This window comes from Caretta caretta, chromosome 28 (genome assembly GCF_965140235.1).
Source record: "Caretta caretta isolate rCarCar2 chromosome 28, rCarCar1.hap1, whole genome shotgun sequence".
Taxonomy (NCBI): Eukaryota; Metazoa; Chordata; order Testudines; family Cheloniidae; genus Caretta; species Caretta caretta.
The window spans coordinates 13,184,122-13,203,836 of NC_134233.1; the positions used below are offsets into that span (position 1 = coordinate 13,184,122).

General features: G+C 52.5%; 2 non-coding genes across 2 annotated transcripts; both read right to left on the minus strand.

Annotated features, from left to right (window-relative positions):
- Positions 1–3,831: 3,831 nt before the first annotated feature.
- TRNAM-CAU (transfer RNA methionine (anticodon CAU)) lies at positions 3,832–3,904 on the minus strand. Its single transcript has one exon. It is a non-coding gene; the product is annotated as a tRNA-Met (tRNA).
- Positions 3,905–11,738: 7,834 nt separating this feature from the next.
- Positions 11,739–11,810, minus strand: TRNAA-UGC (transfer RNA alanine (anticodon UGC)). Its single transcript has one exon. It is a non-coding gene; the product is annotated as a tRNA-Ala (tRNA).
- Between the last annotated feature and the right edge of the window lie 7,905 nt (positions 11,811–19,715).

Consider the following 19,715-nt stretch of genomic DNA (forward strand, 5'->3'; position numbering starts at 1 on the left):
GAAGCCCACATCAGGTGACCCAGGCCAGCCCTGCTGCCATCTTTATCCCGGGAGAGAGGGACTCTACGGGGACGTCTCCATTGCAGTGTCAGCCCAGGGGTGGCAGGCTGTGCTCAAAGCAGCACCCTGGAAGCCCCATAGTCACCACTCTCATAGAATCAAGGTACGATTTGTACAGAGTCGGCCTGGTGAGCTATCATTGTAAAAGTCGTGATCTGTTGAAGGCTAGTGGCTGAGTGGATGGTGTGTGCTAGGCTTGTCTGGGAAGTGGTGGAGTTTTGCTCTGGGTGCGTCACTGAAATATGTGATGAGGCTGGGAAATGGCCACCGCCAGCCTTTCCGGTGTGACGCTGGAGGAGCCAGACTCGCTGCTGGCTCAGTGAAGGTATCCACGCTCCCAAGGACTCTCCCAGGAACCGTGTACAATGCGGACTCCTCCGAGACAGCCCGGAGACAATGGACACTGCTTGACTCACATCATAGCAGAGGAACTTCCTAAGAAGTTGGAAGAAACTATGAAAGAGGGGAAGAGACGTCATGACTTGGCCTCTCTCCCCCGCAATTCAACACCTTGCAACACATCTGGAGGACAAAGACTGAACTGAAATAATTCAGAGATCAGAAGAGAATAATAATAATCCATTCAAATCAAAGTCCCCAAACAGACTAGTATTGGTTTCTCAGCAGAAAACTTTCCATGTGGGGGATTTTGTTTTCCCACTCAGACCTTGCCAAGGGAAGCAAAGAGAAAATCTTTGACTTGCCTCCTTCAGAACGCTTGGCCTAGACACTCTAGCTGTGGGTCACTGTCGTGGCCTTGCTGAGAACAGGGGCATTTTAATAATTTGCAGAGGTCCCAGGGTGTTTGGGGGAGATTATGAGGCTATTACCTTTTGAGATAAAAGCTAAGAAATACAGAACGAGACAATTCTTTCATACATCTGGCCTTTAGACATATTTCATTTAAAGCAGGGGGTCTAACATGCTGTGAGAAAGTAGAAATGTTGGAAGCTCAAATAATTCAGTTTTTTCTAGGTCTTGTGCGTGTGTAAATGGCACAACATGTTAATTTATAAGCACATCGTTCTTAACTTCATTAAATATTATGTGGTGTATTAACTATATCAAGTGCGTTGTACAATACAATGAATTTTCCATGCGTTGCCCAAAACATATTTTTAATATTATTTAAATGCACCGAACTCCTTGAACATAAAGTTGTTTATTTCATTCCTGTGCAGTGTGTTGGTAGCTCAGTTAATTGAGTTTATTGTCACTCTGTGTGTGTGTGAGGTACAACACAATAATTTAGTGATGCTGAAAACGTTCCCTTCTCCCTCCGGAACTGCCTTGGAATCACCTTCCCTTTGTAGATTAATCTACTCCTGTGTCTGTTTGAGGAAAATATGGTTTCTATGAAAAAAACTCATTGTTTATTTAAAAGGACTGACACCAAACGGCCACACTATGGGGATACAACACCATGAGTAAGAACAGGAGGACTTGTGGCACCTTAGAGACGAACAAATTTATTGGAGCATAAGCTTTCGTGAGCAACAGTTCACTTCATCAGATGCATGCAGTGGAAAATACAGTGGGGAGACTCCTATACACAGAGAACATGAAACAATGGGGGTTACCCTACACACTGTAACGAGAGTGATCAGGTAAGGTGAGCTATTACCAGGAGGAGAGCCGGGTGGGGTGGGGATAACCTTTTGTAGTGATCATTGGAATTAATTTGCAAACTGGATACAAACTTAGGCTTGAATAAAGACTGGGAGTGGATGGGTCATTACACAAAGTAAAACTATTTCCCCATGTTTATTTCCCGCCCCCACTGTTCTCACATGTTCTTGTCAACTGCTGGCAATGGCTGACCTTGATTACCACTGGAAATCCGAGAAAAAAGACTAGAAACCACTCTGCTCTCGACACCCTCCCATCCATCTAACACAGACACACAGACTTTTCTAAGGCATTAACTTTTCCTTCTCCTTTATGATTCTTTAATGCCTCTGGAAATACCAATTCCTAGAGGCCCCTTTCACAGAGCAAACAACCACAGAGCAATGAGAAAGCTAGGGGCTGCCAGGTTGTTGAGGGCAAGTCTTGAAAGGGATGCACAAACAATCCAGCTGGATCCCCGGCAACCAGATGTGGGGATTAGCTGCACAGCTGTGGCTGCTGCTCTGAGGGGAGCGGCATAAACTACCTGCCTGTGGATGCAGCCCACCAGCTGGTTCTCCTGGGGCAGATGGTGAGTGGTTGGGCAGGGATGCTGCACCGGCTGGGGTCTGAAATATGAACAGGGGTCTAAGGAACCTCAGCATCACAGTCATCAGGAGTCCAAGCTGCTTGGGGTGAGCTTGTGGGCAATGGCCCAACTGGATTGTTTGTGCATCCCTTTCGCCACGTCCCTTGTGATCCACCAGGGCTTGCAGCACCATGGAAGAGTACCCCTTGCGGTTTATGTAGTGGCCACCCCGCTGTTCCGGGGCCAAGAGAGGGATATGCGTTATGTCTATCACCCCGCCGCAGTCAGGGAACCCCAGCGCATTAAAGCCATCCACAATGGTCCGCACATTTCCCAAAGTCACGACCCTTGATAGCAGCTGGTCAATGATTGTGTTGGCTACTTAGATCACAGCAGCCCCCACAGTAGATTTCCCCACTCCAAACTGATTCCCAACTGACCGGTAGCTGTCGGGCGTTGCAAGCTTCCGCAGGGCTATGGCCACTCCCTTCCCAACTGTGAGGGTGGCTCTCATTTTGGTGTCTTTGCGCTTCAGGGCAGGGGACAGCAAGTCGCAAAGCTCCATGAAAGTGGCCCTTACGCATACAAAAGTTTCTCAGCCACTGGGAATCATCCCACACCTGCAACGCGATGAGGCCCCAGCAGTCTGTGCTTGTTTCCTGGGCCCAGAATCGGCGTGCCACGGCATGAACCTGGCCCAGCACCACCATGATCTCCCAATTGCCACACGCCGTGCCATCTTTGTCCATGTCCTCATCAGTATAGTAATCGCACCGTCGTCGTTTCCTCGCCCCGTTTTGCAGGGACTGCACATACTGCTGGATAATGTGCGAGGTATTTACAATGGTCAAAACTGTGGCAGGGGAAGAGGTGCTGTTTGGTCCGTGGTAGCCGAAGAAAGGCGGGAAATGGTGGTCTTCTGTGGCTTTCACGGAGGCGGGAGCCCAGGACAGACAACCCGGAGAAGCTCGGAAGCGTGGCACCAGCGGGAGAGCAGAGTTGGAGGCAGAAGAGTTCGATGAGGAAGAGAAAGAGCAGATAGTAGAGATTACATCGGAAGGGGAGAGGAAATGAGAGGCGGATTCATAGTTGCAGGAGAGCAAGCGGTGCACCGTCTGCTGAAAGCAGTACGGCGTCTGCATGCCAAAAAGGCGTGCAACGATTGTCTACCAGAGCTTCCTGATGACACGCACCAGAAACACCCGCAAGAATGTTTTTGCCCCATCGTGCACTGGGAGCGTAACCCAGAATTCCAGTGGGCGGCGGGAACTGCAGGAACTGTGGGATAGCGACCCACGGTGCACCCGCTCCGACGTTCGATGCTAGCCTCGGGACTGTGGACGCACTCTGCCGAATTCACATGCTTTAGTGGGGACACCGAAGACTGAATGTCTAAAATAGCTCCCGAAATTTCGAATCGAATAATTTTGAACTAATTTCGTACTGTACACGTACCGTTAGAAAAGTCTTTGTGTGTGTGTTAGATGGATGGGAGGGTGTCTAGAAACCACTCAGCTCTAGTCTTTTTTTCTCTGATTTCCGTTAGAAAATCTAAAGCAGGGAGCAAGAAGAGTTGCCTTCTCTGAGGCTTGAACTCAGGACCTTCAGATTATGAGACTGATGCACTGCCCGCTGCGCTAAGAAGGCTTGGAAGAGCTTTAGGCTCGGTGCTTATAGAACCAGCTGAGCAGCGGGGAACAGCAGAGCAGCAAACAGCAGGAGTTTGCCTGGGAGTTCACCTGGAGTGAGCCCACTGAGGCTTACACCCTAACGACTTCTCTGAGGAATTACTGCATCTCCGGAGGAAGCTCATAGTAGGAAGGTAATATGGATGGGGAGTGTTCAACTGTTGTGACCTGCACTGGATGTGCCATGTTTGTCTTTCTTCCAGAGGACAGAAGCGACTTTGTCTGTACAAAGTGCAAGCTGGTCTCCCTATTGGAAGAGAAGGTTCAAGGTCTGGAGCAACAGGTATCGACCCTGCGTTGCATAAGAGACACTGAAGATTTCCTGGACAGACGTCAGGATATGCTTCTATGGGCACAAGGTTCTGAAGATTCAGAGCAGGCTGCGCAGCAGGGAGAGGAGGACTGTGAAGAAATCTGGCAACATGTGACCTCCAGAAGAAGAAGGGGGAAAGTCCATGTACCAGCAAAGCCGACACAGGTAAGTAACCATTTTCATGTTCTCTCCACAGGTACCATTGCGGGGAGTGGCCCAGATGTTACGTCTGGGGGAAGGGAGCAGAAGGAGACTCCGCCAGTTGAAAGGCATGAGATGCACTGTCCTAAGGTTGGGGGTTCCACGACCATCACTCCCAAGAGAAGGAGGTGGGTGGTGGTGGTCGGGGACTCTCTCCTCAGGAGGACTGAGTCATCTATCTGCCGCCCTGACCGGGAAAACAGAGAAGTCTGCTGCTTGCCGGGGGCTAAGAGTCGCGATGTGACGGAGAGACTGCCGAGACTCATCAAGCCCTCGGACCGCTACCCCTTCCTGCTTTTCCACGTGGGCACCAATGATACTGCCAAGAATTACCTTGAGCGGATCACTGCAGACTACGTGGCTCTGGAAAGAAGGATAAAGGAGTTTGAGGTGCAAGTGGTGTTCTCGTCCATCCTCCCCGTGGAAGGAAAAGGCCTGGGTAGAGACCGTCAAATCGTGGAAGTCAAGGAATGGCTACACAGGTGGTGTCGGAGAGAAGGCTTTGGATTCTTCAATCATGGGATGGTGTTCCAAGAAGGAGGAATGCTAGGCAGAGACGGGCTCCACTTAACGAAGAGAGGGAAGAGCATCTTCGTGAGCAGGCTGGCTAACCTAGTGAGGAGGGCTTTAAACTAGGTTCACCAGGGAAAGGAGACCAAAGCCCTGAGGTAAGTGGGGAAGCGGGATACCGGGAGGAAGCACGAGCTGGAGCGTGTGAGAGGGGAGGGCTCCTGCCTCATACGGAGAACAAGGAGCGATCAGCGGGTTATCTCAAGTGCCTATATACAAATGCACAAAGCCTGGGACACAAGCAGGGAGAACTGGAGATCCTGGCAAAGTCAGGGAATTATGATGTGATTGGAATAACGGAGACTTGGTGGGATAACTCGCATGACTGGAGTGCTGTCATGGATGGATATAAACTGTTCAGGAAGGACAGGGAGGCCAGAAAAGGTGGGGGAGTTGCACTGTATGTAAGGGAGCAGTATGACTGCTCAGAGCTCAAGTATGAAACTGTAGAAAAACCTGAGAGTCTCTGGATTAAGTTTAGAAGCCTGAGCAACAAGAGTGATGTCGTGGTGGGAGTCTCCTGTAGACCACCAGACCAGGGGGATGAGGTGGATGAGGCTTTCTTCCGGCAACTCGCAGAAGCTACAAGATGGCACGCCCTGGTTCTCATGGGCGACTTCAATCATCCTGATATCAGCTGGGAGAGCAATACAGCGGTGCACAGACAATCCAGGAAGTTTTTGGAAACTGTAGGGGACAATTTCCTGGTGCAAGTGCTGGAGGAACCGACGAGGGGCAGAGCTCTTCTTGACCTGCTGCTCACAAACCGGGAAGAATTAGTAGGGGAAGCAAAAGTGGATGGGAACCTGGGAGGCAGTGACCATGAGATGGTCGAGTTCACGATCCTGACACAAGGAGGAAAGGAAAGCAGCAGAATACGGACCCTGGACTTCAGAAAAGCAGACTTTGACTCCTTCTGGGAACTGATGGGCAGGATCCCCTGGGAGAATAACATGAGGGGGAAAGGAGTCCAGGAGAGCTGGCTGTATTTTAAAGAATCCTTATTGAGGTTACAGAGACAAACCATCCCGATGTGTAGAAAGAATAGTAAATATGGTAGGCGACCAGCTTGGCTTAACAGAGAAATCCTTGCTGATTTTAAACACAAAAAAGAGGCTTACAAGAAGTGGAAGATTGGACAAATGACCACGGATGAGTATATAAATATTGCTCAGGCATGCAGAAGTGAAATCAGGAAGGCCAAATCACACTTGGAGTTGCAGCTAGCGAGCGAAGTTAAGAGTAACAAGAAGGGTTTCTTCAGGTATTTTGGCAATAAGAAGAAAGCCAAGGAAACTGTGGGCCCATTACTAAATGAGAGAGGCAACCTAGTGACAGAGGATGTGGAAAAAGCTAACATACTCAATGCTTTTTTTGCCTCTGTCTTCACGAACAAGGTCAGCTCCCAGATGACTGCACTGGGCAGCACAGCATTCGGAGGAGGTGGCAAGCCCTCTGTGAAGAAAGAAGTGGTTCGGGACTATTTAGAAAAAGTGGACATGCACAAGTCCATGGGGCCAGATGAGCTGCATCCGAGAGTGCTAAAGGAATTGACGGATGTGATTGCGGAGCCATTGGCTATTATCTTTGAAAACTCATGGCGATCGGGGGAAGTCCCGGAAGATTGGAAAAAGGCTAATGTAGTGCCCATCTTTAAAAAAGGGAAGAAGGAGGATCCTGGGAACTACAGGCCAGTCAGCCTCACCTCAGTCCCTGGAAAAATCATGGAGCATGTCCTCAAGGAATCAATTCTGAAGCACTTAGAGGAGAGGAAAGTGATCAGGAACAGTCAGCATGGATTCACCAAGGGCAAGTCATGCCTGACTAATCTAATTGCCTTCTATGACGAGATAACTGGCTCTGTGGATGAGGGGAAAGCAGTGGACATGTTGTTCCTTGACTTTAGCAAAGCTTTTGACACGGTCTCCCACAGTATTCTTGCTAGCAAGTTAAAGAAGTATGGTCTGGATGAATGCACTATAAGGTGGATAGAAAGCTGGCTAGATTGTCGGGCTCAACGGGTAGTGATCAATGGCTCCATGTCTAGTTGGCAGCCGGTATCTAGCGGAGTGCCCCAAGGGTCGGTCCTGGGGCTGGTTTTGTTCAATATCTTCATTAAAGATCTGGAGGATGGTGTGGATTGCACTCTCAGCAAATTTGCGGATGATACCTGTCCTGGCAGCTTTCTCAGCAGCAAAGAAATCAATTCTCCCTGCCCCTGAGCAACCCACCCGGAGCTAGGGCCAGCATTGGTGGGGGGTCCCAAGCTTTGCACCAACGTCCACATTTCAGACCTTCCTCTCATGGCACTTTCCATGTGAATTAGGACAAGCAAGCTGGGGAAGCTCCATGGGGTAACAGAAACCAGGCCTGCAGGGAAGGCTTGAATTCACAACCCCAGCAACATTGCCCTTTGCACTAACCACTTGCACCCCTGCAGGGGCTCCTTGGACAGCGTTGGGAAGTCGGCCGTGATCGGTCTCTGTGGTTCGCACCTTTGCCTGGCAATTGAAAGGCTGCCGGTTCAAACCTCACTCAAGATGAGGCTTTCCAGCAATGAGACTCCAGTCCATTTTAACAGGAAGAAAATCTCCTCTATTCTGGTTTAGCCCCATTTGACTCCTTCTGCCCGTCTTCTTCCTCCCCCATCGGTCCCTTTCCTTCCCCATTGGGGCCATGCAGAGGGGAGCCCCAGGCAGTCTCTGTCACTGAGAGGCTGTATCCCATAAGGGGAGGGAGGGGTCGCTGTAAAGCATTGATAACGGGTGGGGAGAGGTGTGCGTGGTTAGGGGGAGAAAGGCTGGAGAACTAACAGTGGGGCCCAGAGAGATTTCCCCGCAGACTGGGGAGATCCCCTGCTGCCCACCATCACCCAGCTCTGGGAAGAACAACTTGGGATTGCTTGGGGAAGCCACCTTTAAAAACACAAGTGTTCCATGCTAGTTACATTCTAATAAGACCAAAGCCGCCTCAAACCCAGTGTCACAATCACTGGGACGACTTTGTCCTGACATTTTACCGGCCGCAGCCACAAAGCGAGTCAAATTACGGCTCCCGTTCGGCGTCAAGGGCCACAGACGAACCCGGAGGCTTTTCGTTCCTCAGGTTCTGCCGTCATTTCAGTGCTGGCCTGTTCCGAGATTCATCGTTGTGCAAAGCAGCGTCAGGCCCTGAAACTGGGCGAGCCCAGAGCAGAGGCTGCCTTCATTTAACCTTCCAAAAACCAACCTGCCGAAAGGTGGATTAGCACCCATGCTCCTCCAGCCGCAGGGGAGGCGCCTCATCTGGGCCCCTGGTGCCCATGCTCCAGCAACATAAGACCACGGGGGCCTGGCTCCACCAAAGTCCGGGGCCCGGTGTCTCCCCCAGCCCCGCCTGCTGCCCCCGGGCAATTTAAAAGGGCCCGGGGACCCCCACCGGCAGCACAAGGGGGCTAAGACGGCTTCCTGCCCACCCTCGCTCCGTGTAACCCTTCTGCCCGTCAGAGTTGGCAGCAACAAGGGCCGGGTTCAATATCTAGGGGATCCATTCCAATAACACAATGCAAACCGGCTCGAGCCCCCACCCAGTGACCTGGGACAAATATGTACCACCCCCGCTGGGCGCCTCCCAGAGGCAATACTTCCCCTCTTGCAAGCACCTAGTCTGAGTGTAGCAGAAAGCCTTTTAATAACAGAGAGAAACAATGTGGCATTATGTTGGGGAAACACCACCAACAGGATTCATAACACAACCCACAAGCAAAAAAAATACCCACCCCAAGCAAATTGGGGCATGCCCTTTCCCTTTGGTTCTTGAGTCCAGCAACCCCAAATCACCCAAAGTCCCAAAAGTCCAATGACCCAAAAGTCTCTGTCCCTGGTCAGGGCAGCCCCAAAGTTCAAAAGTTTATCTGCAGAGCTTTACCTCCCAACCTGGGTGGAGATGGGGGTGGGGGTAAAAGGCACCTTACATGATCTGAAGCTGACCGCCCCACAGCTCCATAGGCCTCCACTCCACCAGCCGCCCCACAAACTGCTTCGCTCAGCTCCGCTCTGCAGCCCAGCAGCAGCTCCCGCCGTCCCACGAACTGCTCCACCAGCCGGTCCACGAACTGCTCCACGTCCCACCAGCAGCTCCCACCGTCCCACGAATGCTCCACATCCCACCAGCAGCTCCCGCCGTCCCATGAACTGCTCCACCAGCCTGTCCACAAGGCACTCCAGCCGTCCCGCAAACTTCTCCACAATAGATCTTCAGGCTCCCCCACTACTTAACACAACGCTCAGTGATTTCAGCTCTTAGTCAATTCAGCTCTTTGGTGAAGTCAGCTTGTAGTTAGGGAGCCTCAGTGATGGTACACCATTCGCCCAAAGCGAGCTCAGCAGTCTGTAACTAGACTTCTAACAAAATCAAAATTAGCTCTGAGATCCCACAGTAGAGAGAAAAGAAAGAGAAAATAGCATGTAAGACCATCACCAAGGGGCCCACGCCACCAAGTATTAATACTTGTCCCCAACCTCTCTCAATTCACAGAGTTTTGGAACCCATGACCCTTGCCTAGCGATTGCTACTTAGTTGATGGTGAGTCCCTCCATCATAACAAAAGGCCAAGTACAGTTCCCAGCACAGTTCCCATAATCAGGGTAATAACAATTTATTCTTCCTGCCCCAATAACAGAGACACTGGGGATCCCACAGCAGCCAAAGTGACCATTTGGGCAGCTATGGCCGCGTTCTAGGCGGGGTGGGTGTGCCTATGCAAATGAGATCGGCCCCTGAAGTTCTTTTCCACAACTTGCCAGACTTCACCACCAGATGTCAGGGTGAGGCTCACCCTGACACTGCTTACACTCCGTGTGGCCTGCCAGTCTCGGAAGCGGCTGGCGCGTCCCTGCAGCCCCGGGGGTGGGGAGATCTCCACACGCTGCCCCTGCCCCGAGGGCCGACTCTGCCATCTGTGGCAATGGGAGCTCCTGGGGTGGTGTCCGTGGGCAGTGATGGGCAGAGACCCTCCACCTAGGAGCTGCTGCCAGAGGGGGGTGTGGGTCGCTTTTGGGAGATGCCTGAGGTAAGAGCTGCACCCTCACTCTCTCCCGCACCCCAAGCCCCAGCCCAGACCCCAACCCCCTGCACCCAAACTCCCTCCCAGAGTCCACCCCCTGCACTCCCTCCTGCACCCTACCCCCATGCCCCAGCCCAGAGCCCACACCCCACACCCAAACTTCCTCCCAGAGCCTGCGCCCGCACCCCCTCCTGCACCCCAACCCCCAACCCCAACCCAGATCCCGCACCCAAACTTCCTCCCACAGGCCTCCCCCCACACCTGCTCTCGCACCCCAACCCTCTTCCCCAGCCCAGAGCCCACCCCCTGCACCCAACTCCCTCCCAGAGCCCGACCTGCACCCTCTCCTGCACCCCAACCCCCTCCCCCAGCCCAGAGCCCACACCCCACACCCAAACTCCCTCCCAGAGCCTGCGCCCGCACCCCCTCCTGCACCCCAACCCCCAACCCCAACCCAGATCCCTCACCCAAACTTCCTCCCACAGGCCTCCCCCCACACCTGCTCTCACACCCCAACCCTCTTCCCCAGCCCAGAGCCCACCCCCTGCACCCAAACTCCCTCCCAGAGCCCGACCTGCACCCTCTCCTGCACCCCAACCCCCTCCCCCAGCCCAGAGCCCACACCTGAACTCCCTCCCTGAACCTGGCCACCCCACCCATTCCTGCACCCTAACGCCCTGCCCCAGCCCAGAGCCCACACCACACACCCAAACTCCCTCCCAGAGCCTGCCCCCACACCTGCTCCTGCACCCCAACCCCTGCCCCAGCCCAGACCCCGCACCCTGCATTCCCTCCTGCACCCCAACCCCCTGCCGCAACCCACAGACCAAACTCCCTCCCAGAGCCCAACCCCTTTCCCTCTCCCTCCCATACCCAAACTCCCTCCCAGAGCCTTAGGCAGATGTGGGGGGAGGTGGACGGGGAGGCAGGACTTGGTCCCATTCTGGAAACCACCAAAAATTGTAGAAACCTGCCGCCCCTGTCCAGCCCAACCTTCTGGGGGTGCCCCTCAGGCCCCACCCGTGCAGGGTTTGAAGCTTGCATTGCTTAAATTCCAGGACGCTGGGGGACTTCAGCTCCCCTTTGTCCAGCGGGAACCTTCACCCCACTCCCAACCAGATTCTTGTCCATGGGATGACTGTCGGGGGGCTGGGCCCCTCTTTGTCTTTTCTCTCTGGGACAGGCCAGGGTACCCAGAACTGGGGTATCTGAGCACCCAGGACCTTCTATGGAGATGCCCTTCTCCTTCCCCTTCTGTGGTCCCATCTGTCATTGACTCCAGCCTGTTTTCTATCCATCCTCAGCACCATCCCAAGCCAGCTGCACCCGCCTCAAAAAGACAGTGTCCCCTGATGGGTGTAAATCACTGAGCGCTCTCCTCTCTGAGTACTGACTGCCCCTCCGTCTCCTTGCCCCTCAGTCTGGGCAGACGGGACCTTTCCCTCCAGGGCTGGATGATTCCCCCTTCTCATCCGCTACTGTCCCAAGCCGCCCCTTGGGTGGGAATCTTAAATGTACCAAGGTGACTTAGGAGCAGAAACCCCCACAGACCTTCCGTGCAATGGGCACCTGCCCCGCACTGAGCAGGACTGAAACTCCTGCAGGGAGACTGCTGGGCCACATCCCCTCTGGGCCTGAGCAAAGCAGCAGGGTGAAAAGAGAACTTGGAGATGCTGGGGATCGAACCCAGGGCCTCATACATGCAAAGCATGCGCTCTACCACTGAGCTACATCCCCAGACGGGGGTTGTTGGGGATGGGTTACGCTCAGAGCCCTCCTGTTTCCAGAGCCTCCAGGGGCCTAACGGCAGCATGGGGGACACATTCCCTGCTCTGAGGGCCAAACCCTCTGTCTTGGAGGTTGCTGGTTCTCAGGGGTCACTTTGCAGCAGGGCCAGTTTCTCTATGTGGGGGAGAGAGAGGGCCTGCCCTGGACTCAGGGTGCAGAGATACACTCGGCCCTCTTCCCTGCATTGACTGGCTGGAGCTGCCAGCCCCTGCTGAAAGGTAACGGCGCTGGGGGGCGCTGTGAGTCGCTCAACACCTCACCCTGGTGGAAGAAGTTGGGGGGGGGGGGCTTTTCTCGGATCTGCTATTTCCACCTGCCTGTAAAGTCCAGCTTTCCCCAGCACATTCACTGCAGTGCACTCGGGTCACTGTTTCCATGGCTGACAGCAAATAATTGCTCCCAGTTTCCCTTCTATCTGCAGCACGATTAGCCTGTGTCCGTGGTTAATGAGGTGGAACTAGTTGTCGATGGTTATTCATTCCCCACCTGGACAATTCACACAGTCCCTTTCCTGCTCAAATCCCCAGCACCTCAATGATCCCGGTAGCAGGGATTAGGTTTTCCCTGAGGCCCTGAGATTCTCAGGGTCCTTTTTTCCCTCCACCTGGAGCGAACTCAGCTTTTTCCCCATCCCAGACACTCCATGAAATAACAACAAGCAGCATAAAGAAAGCGGGGAGGGAACATCTCCCGGCCAGGGCTGGAGGTGCCCAGGGCCCCCTGCTTCTCCATTGTTTCCATCGCAGAAGAGGAAGGTTCCTTGGAATTTGACACCCTGCTTTGCACAAGAGACAGAAAGATCTTGATGTTCCTGCGTCTGCACAAAGAAAATTGTCCTTCTGTGTGAAAGAGAGGCAGGAAAAGGCTGTTTCTACCCAAATGATCCACGAGACCAGAAAGTGACGCTGTGCAATTAACAATCTGGTACTACACTAACTCTGCGGTTACTTAGATGCAGCCACAACCGGCTCTGTGGTTGGTAACCTTACAGAGACGCTGCGGGTGATCATGAACTCGAAGCACAATCCCTTTAAACAGCTGCCATTGGAATGTAACACAGACTAGTCCATTCCTCCCAAGGGGATGGGGTTCTTGTTCTTCTGCACATTGTAGCCCACGGAGACCAAGGATCTGCAAATGTGCCTTCATGTGTCTTTGTTTCATTGATGAAAACATAAACTAGACACTCAGAGGATTGGAACTGATTTCAGATGAGGGACCTGTTTGCTAGGTTTCTATGGATTTGCACAGGAAAACACTGAGTGTTTCCATTCATCCCTATTCAGTGGAGCTCCCGAACATAATGGAAATGGAAATGTGCTTATTTTTGTTAAGGGAACAGGCTTGTAAGGGGGCACTTGGATTTGAACCAAGGATCACTTAAGCTGCAGTTAAACACTCGACCACTGTCCAGTTTTGGGCCCCACGCTACAAGAAAGATGTGGAAAAATTGGAGAGAGTCCAGCGAAGGGCAACAAAAATGATTAGGGGACTGGAACACATGAGTTATGAGGAGAGGCTGCGGGAACTGGGATTGTTTAGTCTACGGAAGAGAAGAATGAGGGGGGATTTGATAGCTGCTTTTAACTACCTGAAAGGTGGACCCAAAGAGGATGGATCTAGACTATTCTCAGTGATAGCGGATGACAGGACAAGGAGGAATGGTCTCAAGTTGCAGTGGGGGAGGTTTAGGTTGGATATTAGGAAAAACTTTTTCACTAAGAGGGTGGTGAAACACTGGAATGCGTTACCTAGGGAGGTGGTAGAATCTCCTTCCTTAGAGGTTTTTAAGGTCAGGCTTGACAAAGCCCTGGCTGGGATGATTTAGTGGGGATTGGTCCTGCTCTGGGCAGGGGGTTGGACTAGATGGCCTCCTGAGGTCCCTTCCAACTCTGTTATTCTATGATTCTATGAGTCTATGATTCAAATCCCTGACGTAATCCCACTCCGTCCAGTAGCCCCAGGCACATTCCAAGCGTTGGATTCGAGACACTGAGTCAGCTTCCTGCAGTGAGTTTCAGCCTTCCCACAGGTAATTTGTGGGGGCTCGCCATTTTCGGATGTTCTTGTTTATTTCCCCTCCATCCAATTCAAATGAGTTTGAAATTACTTATGGCAACATTCTTTCACCTACTTTGGTAAACAGAACAGTTATCAAATGTTGTACTGAGAGACCAGTCAGTGGGGAACAGAGCGATAGTCATTTGTAAACCAGTTGCATTAAGAACCACAGGTCTCTGGATGGGGGTAGGCCACCGTGGGGATGGGGGTGTCACAGAGAATTTGGAGGGAGGTGGCGGAGTAGAGGGTGGAAGAGGTTGAATTAGGGTACATTTTCCCTTGGCCCCGAAAGGGGCAGCACAACATGCCCAATTAAAAGGGGGTGTCACGCCTGAAGAATTTACAATATCCACCAAAATAACAGTAACAACAAGACAAACACAGAACACAATGTTTTGTTGCGACAGGGGACCCACGGCGTTCTGGGTTTTCTTCCACTGGCACCAGCTTGCCCAGAAAGTGTCTGAAAAAGAAAATAAGCATTCCCCAGCCCCTGGGTGGGGACAGATGATTGCTTAAAAATGCCCCTTTCTTTTCACATTTTTTTTGGCTGACTGCAGGAAAACCAAAAAATTACCTTTATATTTTGTTTGTTTGTTTTTTTATTCAAAGGATACTTGCTGCATACCTAGGCAGAGGAGGCCTGTCTATGTAAACACGGTCTGTTCCTGAAGTCTTTCCCCCAGCTCGTCACTAGATGTGAGGGGGGAGGTCATTCAGGCCTTCCTTACACTTCGTATTTAAAAACTCCTTATTGTTCCTACCTCTGCTGGCCTTAGATTTCTCCTCCTGTCCCTTCTTTGGCAGCTCATATGAGGTGGCCAAGTGGTGAAAGTGGTGGGCTGCTAATCATTGTGTTTTGCATGCATGGGTTTGAATCCCATCCTCATTGTGTGCATTTTGTCTTCTCCCCTCCTTCACAAACAACCATCTCCCCTTTGGTACAAGCCACATTGCTTCCTGTAAACAAAAACCTTCTCAGGAACGCAGACCTCCCTTGCTGTCAATAAAACACGTCTAAATCCCAGATTTCTCAAAGAGTTCTTTGTTTCTTAGTATTTATCTCAAAAGGTAACAGCCTCATAATGTCCCCCAAACACCCTGGGACCAGCCCAAATAATTAAAATGCCCCCACCTCAGCCATGACAGTGACCCACAGCTAGCATGTCTAGGTCAAGGTGTTCTGGAGGAAGCAACTCAAACATTTTCTCTCTGCTTCCCTTGGCGAGGTCTGACTGGGAAAACAAAATTGAAAATTTTCTGCTGGGATACCAATTCTAGTCTGTTTGGGAACTTTCATTTGAATGGATTATTATTATTCTCTTCTGATCTCTGAATTATTTCAGTTCAGTCTTTGTCCTCCAGATGTGTTGCCAGGTGTTGAATTGCAGGGGAGAGAGGCCAAGTCATGACGTCTCTTCCCCTCTTCCAACTTGCTAGAAAGTTCCTCTGCCTTGATGTGAGTCAAGCAGTGTCCATTGTCTCTGGGCTGTCTCGGAGGAGTCCGCATTGTACACGGTTCCTGGGAGAGTCCTTGGGAGCGTGGATACCTTCACTGAGCCAGCAGCAAGTCTGGCTCCTCCAGCGTCACACCGGAAAGGCTGGCGGTGGCCATTTCCCAGCCTCATCACATATTTCAGTGACGCACCCAGAGCAAAACTCCACCACTTCCCAGACAAGCCTAGCACACACCATCCACCCAGCCACTAGCCTTCAACAGATCACGACTTTTACAATGATAGCTCACCAGGCCGACTCTGTACAAATCGTACCTTAATTCTATGAGAGTGGTGACTATGGGGTTTCCAGGGTGCTGCTTTGAGCACAGCCTGCCACCCCTGGGCTGACACTGCAATGGAGAGGTCCCCGTAGAGTCCCTCTCTCCCGGGATAAAGATGGCAGCAGGGCTGGCCTGGGTCACCTGACTTGGGCTCCTAGAGCTCAAGCTGTGGGGCTCAAAACTGGGGTGCAGATATTGGTGTTCATGCTGAAGCCTGGGGTCGGAAACCCTCACCCCTCGAGGGCCTCAGAGATTGGGCTCAAGCCCATCTGTCTCCACTGTCATTTTATAGCCCTGCAGCCCCAGCCCCATAAGCCTGAGTTAACTGCCCCGGGCTCTGGGACAGGTGCCCTGGGTGTTTTAATCGCTGTGAAGACATAACGTTGGGATATGTCTACAGTGCAATGAATCACCCATGGGTGGCCTGTGTCACATTAATCCAGGACAGCGGCTTGGGCTGTAAAGTTGCAGGGTACGTGTCTCAGCTCAGGCTCAGGCCCCTGCTCTAGGAGCCCAGAAGGTTGGGCGGGAGTTTGGCAAGTGAAAAGGTAAAACCGCAGTGAAGTATTCCCCTGGACTCAATGGCATTTCTCCATTTCTCTGTCTGTTTCGGGGCAGTGACAAAACAGGTGCTGCTGTATTCTTTATTTCAAAGGGAGGTTTAGGATTTTCATTCTCAGACACGGTGCACAAAGCAGGACTCAACCCTCGGCATAAACTGAATGAGCCGCCCACAGATTCTGGCAGCCCCAATGAGCCACTTGGTGTGAGAGCTCGGACCTGCCCCTGTCCCAGAGGGAGAGGGTCGTTTGCGAGGGGACTGGAACACTGGCCTATCAGCCCTTCACACCCAAACTTTCAGTCACTCTATTATCAGTGCCTCTGAGTGTAATTTAAACAACAAGAATGGCTACAATGGGCTAGACCAAAGGTCCATCTAACTCTGTTATTTGTCTTCTGATAGGAGCCAGTATCAGGTGCCTTAAAAGCCACTACTGGGAGCTGAACCCAGGATCTCCTGTTTAGAAGACAGGTGCTTTAAACCAGCTAATCCATGGTGCCTTCCTCTGGCTAACGTATGGTGTCTGCCCACACCTGACTCCCTGCCAACCCGCACTGGGCCCTGACAAGCGTTTCTTGTGTTTCGATTCTGTAAAGCAGAGAAGCGGGTGAAGTTTTACTCCCAAGGTGTGTGTGTGATTCTTTGGACAGGTCTATCCTACAAAATTAAGTCAGTAACAACATTACTTTGGGGTGTTAAAAATTTTACCTTCCCTGAGCAATGCAGTTATATCAGCCTAATCCCGGTGTAGATAGCACTGGGTTAACAGGAGGACTTCTTCCCACCCCACTCTGCCTCTTCGGCTGAGGCCTGCTGGTCTACCTTTCACTCGCTCCTCTCTCCCCGAGGCCTCCTTGCCGGCTGCTCATTCCTCTCCGCCCCCTACCCCAAGGTCTGCCCGCCACCCACACCTCTCTGACCCCTCCCCTGAGACCCACCCTGGCCGCCGCTCCCACCTCTCAGCCCCACCCATGAGACCCACCCAGCCTGCCACCCATGCCTCTCCGTCCTGCCCTGCCCACCGCTTGCACCTCTGTGCCCCTCCCCTGAGGCCCACCCTGCCCACCTCTTTCTTCATGCTGCTGTTGTTATTCCATGACACATTAAAGATGGAACGAAAAGCTGAGTTTCCTCCAGGGTGAGGAAAGGAAGGAGACACCAACCCCCTGGCAAAGCTCTGTGCCCCACAGAAAACCTGCCCCCTGCTATTACAGTCACTGATGTACTGGGGATATGACGGGAAAGGGACTGTCTGAATTATCGAGGCAGGAATTTTACAACAATCTACAGCAACATCACTGGCCACAAACACACTCTCCTCATGCTCCAGCCAGAAGGGAAACGAGCAGGAATTCTTGTTCAGCCCTGGGCACACTTACACAACAGCACAGCAGTGAGTGTGTTGTGGACGCTGGTCTGAGGAAACAATTGGAAACGATCACTCAGTGAGAACAGAACTAGAGTGTCGTGAGAGCGCTCTATAAAGCAAGTAGTTGTGACTGAGTGGTTAAGGTGGTGGACTCGAAACCCCTTGGGGGGGGGGGGTCTCCCTGTGCAGGTTTGAACCCTGCCAACTACGGAGGAAGTTGTGGCTCTTCAGTTTCAGTGCCTGAGCATCCTTGGCCCCAGTGGGAGCCAGGCTACGTCTACACGACAGAGTTATGCTGCTTTAGTTAAAGCGTTTTAATTAAGCCGCTGTTGCATGTCCACACTAGGCTGCTTGTGTAACCGGAGCGCACCCAGGCTAGCAGCTCTTGGATCGCCACAGAGAGCAGTGCATTGTGGGACGCTATCCCACTGTGCAACTGGCCGCAGGGTGCTTTGGGAAGGGTTTGCAATGCCTCGTGGGCAGCCACACGAGGCAGGTTTCTCTATCCCATTGTTCCATGGGCATCCGACTCGATTGCCAGCTGCTTTTCAGCTGCCGTGGGCGTGGTGGGCAGAGAGTGTGTGTGTGTTGGGGACAGACAGTGTGTGTGTTCGGGGAGCGTGTGTGTTGTGGAAGAGTGAGTGTGTTGGCACGCTGTCCCTAAGTTCAGACAGCTGCTGGAAGCAACCAGTCCTGAGTCGGGGGAGCGGGATACCCCAGTCCTGAGTCAGGGGGACTGGGACACCCCAGTCCTGAGTCAGGGGGAGGGGGACAGCCCCGACATCAGCCCCCACTTCCCGCACTGGCTCAGCACAGCCCAGCAGTCTCTGTCACATACACACACTCACACACACTGCTGCCTGCCTGGCTGTGTGTCAGGGTGCAGGACGAGGGGGGTTTAGAGGGCCATGGGCCCAGCACTTTTTAGCAGCTCTAAGAACGGACGACGGAGGGGGGAACAAGGTGGAGCCTTGGAGGAAGGGGCGTTCTGTGGGTGTGGCCTCGGAGGGAGGGGTGGCATCAGGGAGAAGGGGCGGTGTGAGATTGGGGCCTCAGGGAGAAGGGGCGGAGTGAGTGAGGGCTGGGGGGAAAGGGGTGTCATGGGGGCGTCACAGTTCGGACGCCGGTGGCCCCCCCACTGTAAGGAAGATTCCACCACCGCTGCTCTGGGTCCTAGGTGTGGTGAATTTGTCAGGTCTGAGACAGCAGTTGCTTGTGAATGACAGTGACCCCTTTGCCAATTGGCACAAATAAGCTTTTGTCACACATTGCAACGGGGCAAGGCAAGACGGCTATAGTAAAGTAGTGAGGAACAGGTATGTTAGCCCCAGGCTAAACAAATCCTTGGTACCATGGTAACCAAACGGCAGTTGTTTCAGGTTAATCAAGACACCTTGGGCCAATTAAGATCCTTCTAGAAAGCAGTGGAGATAGCTAGGTTGATTGGAACACGTGAAGCCCATCAAGGCCTGGCTGGAACTAGTGGAAAGCCTCCCAGTTCATCAGTGAGGCGCATGTGTCAGGATCTGTAGGAGGAAGCCGTGCTGTTGGAGGAACCAAGCAGTACAAATCCACATCAGGTGCAAGGAAGGAGGCCCTGAGGTAACAGCGAAGGAGATACTGAGTGGGGGCTGCTGTGGGGAAGCGGCCCAGGGAATTGTACACGTCCTATTTCCCAAAAGTCAGCTACCATAGCTGCTACTTTTAGGGTCCCTGGGCTGGAGCCCAGAGTAGAGGGCGGGCCCGGGCTCCCCCCTCCCCTCCCCTTCCTGATTTATCATGGATACTGGGAAACAGAGATTGTGCGAGGGAGGGTTGCTTCTCCTCACCTCCCTTGCTAGCTTATGATGGCTCAGTAAGCTGTGGCCCTTGCCTCTAGAGAGAGAGAAGGGCTACGTGGAGGGTCACAGTGAGCCTCTGAGGCTAGCAAAATCCACCAGGAAACGTGGGACCCATAGAGACAAGGACAGAGCTTTGTCATAACATGAACAGAGCTATACCCTCACACCCTGATATAATAGAAAGGCCAGCACAAAAAACAGAGAAAGGAACAATAAGATACTAAAATAACAATGGTTGGAA